Source organism: Manis pentadactyla, chromosome 11 (assembly GCF_030020395.1).
Source record: "Manis pentadactyla isolate mManPen7 chromosome 11, mManPen7.hap1, whole genome shotgun sequence".
Taxonomy (NCBI): Eukaryota; Metazoa; Chordata; class Mammalia; order Pholidota; family Manidae; genus Manis; species Manis pentadactyla.
This window is the reverse complement of record NC_080029.1, coordinates 112,224,550-112,232,735: the sequence shown is the minus strand read 5'-3', so window position 1 is coordinate 112,232,735 and position 8,186 is coordinate 112,224,550.

Genomic DNA, 8,186 nt, shown 5'->3' with positions numbered 1-8,186 from the left:
AGATGCATCTGGCAGGGTCAAGGTGTACAGCAGGAACCCCTAGTAAGCTCAAAGTGCCAACCTGAGAGAGAACCAGCTCTAATCACCAGGCAGGCCCAGAGCGCACAAAGCCAACCAGCGTGGTGGGAACTGTCCTATGCCAAGCACTCCTTCCCTCAGCTTCTGAGGCAGTGTTAGAGTGACTAGCAAGGGGGACATTGAAGAGGAAGAAAGGACTCTATGCCATCCTGCTGAAGGGAATTTCAAGCCTTAAGCAAGCTCAAATTAGCAACTTAATTCCAAGTTTGTAGTTTTGAATATTCATGTTTCTAGATCTGTTGATGCGATGAGATCATGTGATTAAAAATGACAGGCAGACAATCTGGCGGAAATCATTTGTCTGCCTCAATCTTCACCGGTGGAGAAGATCATTTCTTCTCAACCAAGTTTCAAAGGATAGAGGGGACAAAAGTAAAACTAATTCTTATACAACATACTGGTTATAGAAGTCCTGTTAAAAGCACTGTGGCTTCTGCTTAGGCTCTGCACCATGGGAACGTCTCAGCATAGCTGCATCCCTGTTATTCTTCCTCTCTTGAGATAAAAAATGCTGCTGCCAGAGAAGCACGTGGTGGCATTGGCGTGCTAGGTTTGTGGAAATGTCACTGTTGATTTCTGATCTTTTGCTGTTAAAGTTCTCACTGGCTCCTCTCTTTCTTCCAGATCTGTAACAGTCTGTCCCCCAGCATACATAAGTAGATCCAGAAGTGCTGATAGTCATCACAGTATTCATTCTTTTGTAAATTACAAATCGACCAAAATATTTCCATCCACACTTGTTTCTTGCTTCATGGCAGCCTGTGATCCAGGGCCAGAGGAAGGACTAAGTGTATCTGGTATATACCCTGTTCCATGTTCTCCCACCCAGTGCACACGTGTGCATACACACATACTTTTCCACCAGCTGTCTGCTTCTAAAACCTCATGGGCATCACCTGAAGGGGCTCTGGGGCTCACAGCCCAGGGTCACATTCACATTAATCCTCAAGTTCTGACCATTTCTCATCATGGGAGAGTTCATGATCTGGGAAATTCCAAGAAGCCATATACAGGGCTTAAAGAGTAGGACTGTCTATATCCCCATATGAGACCCTGATACATGAAACGCTCATTGCCAGTTCCAGGTGGCTGGAGTCTATTGAAGTCAGAGACCCCTAGCGTATGTTCTCACAAACTCATGCACTTATGCACTGGTGCTCTCATCAACAGATACTTAGTGAACACTTTTTAAGTACCAGTGATGCCGGGATTCTTGTTTGCGGAGCCGAAGAATGAGCTTCACAAACAGTCAAGGTAGGAGAACAAGGTACAGGCTTTTATTTAGAGATACAGTGAAAGGATAGAACTCCCGGCTCACGCCAGGAGGGAATAAGAGAGTCCGTAGTGGTGCGTTGTCTAGGGGGTTTTATAGGCAGCTGAGGATTTTTCGAGAACATGAAAAAACTTAGGGGTGGGGACTTGTTAAGTGGTCCCTGAATATTAAAAATTAACTGTAAGGAATTTCCTGCCTTGATTTCTCTCTGGGACACCAGCGCCTCGGTCTGGGAGCATATCAAAAGGCTGCCTGCCCAGCCCCCAAGGTGGGCTGAGGTATTATCTACTTGCTAAAGAATCTTGCCTCTTGAACTTCCTGGGTGTTAAAATGCAATCTTATCTTTAAGATTTAATTCTTCCTGCCTTTAACCATGCCGTCTACAGCTGGGTCTGCATGCTAGGTTAGTTGCTCAGTTTGCAGAATTACCTCGTCAGATCTGGAGGAGAGACAGCACATAGGCCTGGGCCTTTTAGCATGCTAAAGTGAATCTTACACATGGTTACAAATGATTAGCATAATAAAACATGTGCTTCTGTTCTTTATCTGGGGAACATTAACTGATCTCACTGAAGAATGATTCTGGAGCTCAATGTTTAACATAGAGTTTTAGCAGGGGGGTTTCCTTGCATGTAGTTACATTGCTCTGACTGCAGATATCCCACCCTGCCCCCTCCGGAAGCCCTCACTCTATTCTGACTACATCTAAGGTCCCTGTCTCACCAGGTACTATTTTAAGTGCTGAGGATACACAGATGGATCAGCTACTGTCTGTCCTAGAGGTCACACTTAACCAATCTCTGCCTTCAGAGTCTAATCTGCTACCTGAGCTTGTCTTGGCCAGGTAGACAGGCAAGACAGGACCAAAGACAAAACCATACCCAGGGACTATCTGATCAGTAGACCACTGAGGTACAGGCAGAAATGGGTTTCCGGTGGCAGGCTCCCCATCCTGCTGGCCCAGCTGCTCTTGGAAGTTAGATGTAACTGCTGTTTTGTGTGGCTCACTGCAGTTGCAGAGTCCTAGGGGGTTTCTAATGGGCTGATCCATGTCCCTGCCCTGGCTGCCACGGAGGCAGGAGAATCTGGCCTTCTGTATGGGGGTGGTGACTCCTGGTGGGAATTCCCCAAATACAGTAAGACGGTTCCAATCACTAATGTCCATTACATTAGTAATATATTTAAATGTGCTTGTATTTTAGCAAGCATAACAGCATCTACATATAAGTGAAAAATAGGTGCATGTATTCACAAGATGTATTATCTAGCCCTATCTCTGGCAGGGTGGGCAAACTTGGAAAGGACGATAGTGAGTTCTTCGGCTTTGTGTCTGTTGCAACTGTTCAACTCTGTAGCACAGAAACAGGACAATACGCAAATGATGAGTGGGGCCGTGTTCCAATGAAATTTGATTTACGGACATAAATTTGTCATTTAATTTTCATGTGTCATGAAATACTATTCTTTTGATTTTTCAACCATTTAAAGATATAAAAACCGTTCTTAGCTTGTGAGTTACAAAAGTTATACAAATTATACAAAAATAAGTATTGGGCTGGATTTGGTTTTTGGCCATTTTCCAACCCCTGACCAGTAAGAATGATTTGGAAGGTCTCAGACCTTTTTGAGAATCTGATAAAAGATAAGGAATGGATCCTCTCCCTAGAGGAAAAAGGCACACATGTAAAACTTGGCATGTGACTCCAAGATTTTCATAAATTTGCTAAGGAGTCAGTGGACCCCAAGTTAATAACTCTGATCTCCAGATAATGCTTCCTGAGCATTTGGGCTTCCCATTCCTTCAATAACTCTTCAGCGTCCCAGGGCCTTGGTTGGGAACCACTACCTTCTTAGACCATAACAAATAATTGAGAAGCTTTCTCAGCTCCACTGTGAAGCAACTACTTTGTTACTGATAACTGTAGGTGTCTCCAGCAGAGTACAATGAACTGTAATTAGGGGAAGACTATTAAGAGAAAGGATTGCTATAAAAGTCACATTGCGTCATAGCCAGTTGGTGTTTCTTGTGTGTGAATACAATGGCAGAGAACAAGCCAGTGAACCTTGAGAGTTGAAACTCATCACTGATGCACCTCTACTGGAAATACTAATTTTTTAAGATGCTGATGGGTACTGAGTTTTTGTCACATTATGCCTTATATCTCTTTGTATATATAAAATGTTTTACAAAAAAACCCCAAAAAACAAAAAATAACCCAGTGGAGTTAGCTTGGGCCAGTGATTGTCTCTGACTCAGTTTAGACTGTCATAGGGCAGAAGTGTAGGGGGAGGGACTGGGTAGCAGTTGCAGGGTGGGCTAAGAGGTTCTCTCTGAGTGCCCTCAGTACCACATAGACCTTTGATCCCCACAAAGGAGGAGGTTCAGAGCATAGAACCTGGTGCCAGCATGCCACCCTGTTCTAATCCTGCACTTAGCCACTTCGCTGTGTCCTTGGGCAAGTTTCTTAATCTCTCTGTACCTTAGTTCCCTCATCTATAAAATAAAGATGATAGAAGTAACTATTTCATAGGGCTGTTAAGAGGATTAGGAGGGAATGATTGTAAGTGCTAAGCACAAAACCTGGAACATAATAAATGTATTAGTGTCTGTAAAATAAAAACAGAGGAGAGGGCCCTTTGATCATAAGTTACTTGGAGGCAAGTTTTCCTCCTTGGCTGGGTGCAATTACCTGGGGACCACTAGATGGCAGCAAAGTATGATTCCTTAGCACTGCTTCCAGGTTTTCAGACGGCGTCCGGGAACAAGATGGCGTTCTGACTGCATAGCATCAGCTACTCTGGGCATTCTTCGTCTATGCCAGGGGACCTGCCTAGGGGCCCTCCAGGCATACGCCACCGCTCTGCCAGGGCTGCACTAAATGGTGCCAGACCACACCGGGCACATGGCCCTTGCTCTGACTGAAGTGAATTATCATGGAAGACTTTCTTAGATGTGGAATTACTTTGCCAAAGATTATGAATGATCTTGAGGCTTTTGCTGCATGTTACTGAATTGTCCTCTGAAGAAATCGTACCGATTTGGTGTCCCACCAAGGATAGGGTTTTGTGTCCCTACCCCTCACAAATTTTGGGGATTATTATTTTTTAAAAATCTTTGCTCTAAGTGGAAGATTTTTAAATGCTATCTTTTTTTCATTCACATTTGCTGAGATCAAACATTGAAAAATGTTTCTCTAGGATTTTCAATCACCTGTTTTATACAGTTTGCCCATTTTTCTATTTACATATATTCTCTTCTTTAAAATCTATTGATACAATGTGGGCATGAACATTTTCTATCATATGTACTGCAAATGTTTCGGAATTTTTTGGTTGCAGAGACGTGGTTAATGTCTATTAACTAATGTAAACTAAATCAACATGTTAGTAAATAACATGAATTATTTATGCAGTTTTTGAGTGTGTAATACCTTCAGGTTGTTCAAACTTCAAAAAGCATAGAAGGTATGAAGTGAAAAGATCCCTTCCAATTCCTACCCACCCAGTTCTCAGCTTTCCCTGATAGGTTTTATGGTGAATAATTTCTTCCTTATTACTCCAGAGAATCTTTGTCTGCAAAAGCCAGAACAAATATATACACCCCTTTTTGCCCAATTTTTGACATACATCATGCCAGACCATGCTGTTCTATTCCTTACTTTTTTTCTACTTAACAATATATCTTTGAGATATTCCCATATCAATCTACAAAGAGCTTCCTCATTGTTTTTTTACAGTGTTATAGCATTCCATTGTATGAATCATTTTATTTAACAAGCCTCCAATTGGTGGACATTTAGGTTATTTCCATTATTTTGCTATTACAAACAATGCTATAATATGCAACCTTATTTTTATCTCATAGCATGCATCTACAAATGGATCACTAGGATACATTCCTGAAAATGGGGCTGTGGGGAAAAGGATCTATGCATTTATAATTAGATAGATACTGACAAATTACTCTTGATAGAGGTTGTGCCAGTTTACACTCCTACCACCATCAATATATGAAAGTGCCTATTTCACTGCAGCTAAAGAGGGCATTATCACATTTTTAGATTTTTGTCAAACTGGTAGGTGAAAAATTATTCCTCAGTGGAGTTATAGTATTTTTCTCATTGTGGGTGAGCGTCTTTTGTGAGTTAGAGACATATTTCTTTTTATGTGAACTATTCCTATCATTTGCCCCTTTTTCTTGGTAGTCTTTTTCTTAAACTTTTGTAGGAAGTCTTTACATATTAGAGACAGAGCAGTGCTATGTGTAGCAATTTTTTTCCCCAGTTTGTCACTTTTTTTGACTTTCCTATTTTTTTATTGTCATAAAGATTTTCTTTATTTTTATGTAACTGAATTTTTAATCCTTTATTTTATATAACTTAGATTTTTTTTTGGAAATCCAATTTCTAATCCATAATAAGAAAGTTCTCCAAGATTATAAAACATTTTTCCTATGTTCCCCTTTAATACTTTAATGATTTTGTTTTTCAGCATTTCAATCTTTGAGCCACTGGTATATGGACCCAGCTCAGTTTTTATCCAGGTAGCTAATTATGTATTATCTTGACACCATTTGTTGAATAGCCCATCTTACCCATGAAGATTATTTTCAAATGTACTTTATGAACATATAATCACAGCATTACTTTTTGTAATGAAAAATTTATTACTTAGAGTCTAACAACAGATAAAGTATAAAATAATTTATATTATTTAGTGGAATTGTTTTCATAGTCTCTACATGTGACAATTCTCAAGAAAAAAGAGAAAAGCAAAATATAAAGCAATTATGTGAAGTGATCTGAAAAATGAAAGAGTACATTTATGTATAAGAATAGTTAGAAGGAAGCTGCATTCATCCCACCGGTTCCTGGACTTGCCATGGGAATGAGGAAGGAGATATCTAAGCTGGCCTGTGCATTCAGTAAAACAACAAATTTGACTGGATCTATACTGTCGGAACTCAAGCAAGAATTAGGAGAAGTGCAAGTTGCAGCGCTCCAAAATCTTGCGACTACAGACTATCTACTGTTAAAAGAACATATGGGATGTGAACAGTTCCCAGGAATGTGTTGTTTTGATTTGTCTGATTTTTCTCAAACTATTCAAATTCAGTTAGACAATATCCATCATATCATTGATACGTTTTCACAAATGACTAGGGTGCCTAACTGGTTTTCTTGGTTTCACTGGAGATGGCTGGTAATTGTAGGTCTGCTTTGGTTATGTAGCTATATTCCTATTATGTTAATGTGTGTGCGCAATTTAATTAGTAATTTATAACCTATACATGCTGAAGTTACTCTACAAGAAGATATGTCAAAGAAATAATCAATCTTCCCATGTTTTCTTCCTCCTGCTACTTCTATAGCTTTTCTTCTTCCTTCCTAATTACAACCCTTAAGTAGAATTCGTGCCTCATATCGAAATTACCGAGTATCATAATTCTTCCAAGTGGTAAAGATACCTCAAGACAAATGCTGGGCATAGAAGCCACAGGGCATAAATCTGCAAAGAAGTAAAAAGCTAACCTTTTCAAACAATATTGCTTCTCTCTCAGTTACCAACTTTACATTTCCCTGTATGGCCCCGGAAGATGACTGGTTAGCCAGAGACGGGTAAGATTCCTCAAGGGAGGAACAACCTAAGACAGGCACAGTCGCAGGGGGGCCATCAGGTGAGAAATTGGGGAGCAGCAGAGGTGAGGCTTAGAACCTCACCCCCCCTGTTTTGAGAGAAATCTTCTGCATCCGTGGATGTTTTGTTGCCCTTGTCTAGCTTGGATTAATACTTAGTCTATAGGCACAGACCTGCTCATCTACATTTGCCCTCTTACAGCACTAAACTATGTTTTCTACCTTTATCTTGCATCTACCTACCACTTCAGCATTTTATTAAAAAAAAAAAAAATAATAATAATAATAAGGGAGAAATGTGGGATTCACATATAAATCAAGTATAAAAATCAAACGAATATTCATATTTGACCTGATTGTTTATAGTTCATAATGCGTGATCAAAACCGAAAGTTTCTGTGATGACTGCCCTTGTACTGTTCACCATGTAAGAACTTATTCACTATGTAAGACCTTGTTCGTCATGCTTCAGAAGATTGGAGACTGTTGAGAATTAGGCTTGGGGTTGATTAATGATTGTGCATTGAGTCCCCTATACAGAATTTTATTGTTGTTATCAACCTTATGATCAATAAATATGAGAGATGCCCTCTCAAAAAAAAAAAAAAAGAATGGTTAGAAGGAAATTTATTAAAAAATTAAGAGTAGTTACACTGACGGACAGTGACTGCAATGGGGTATGGGGGGGGACTCGATAATATGGGTGAATATAGCAACCACATTATTTTTCTTGTGAACCCTTCATAGGAATGTATATAATTGATACCTTAATTTAAAAAAAAAGAAAAAAAATTAAGAGTAGTTATCTCTGCTTTAAAAAAGTTTATGTGCAACGAATATGTTTTCTTTTAATAATACGGTAACCCCTAACAGGTGTTATTTAAAACACATACACACACGCATCTTGGTATATGTGTCCTTTGTTTTTATCCAAACTCCTGGGGACTAGTACTGTGTAGCACACTGCTTATATTCTTGGCTACCTTGAATGTGTTTTCTATTCCTATCTTTTTAGATGCCTCCTCTGTCTCCTACAGCTCATGGTACACTGTGTTCTTGAATTATTTCAGACTCACCTTGGTTATAGTGAGGAGATTCAGCTTACCCAGGGCTTCAGGCTTTGGTATTTTATATGAGGAATGTCCATTGGATGAAAGGTCAGGAGGCCTGAGCTTTAATAATCCTGGCTCTGCCCCAGA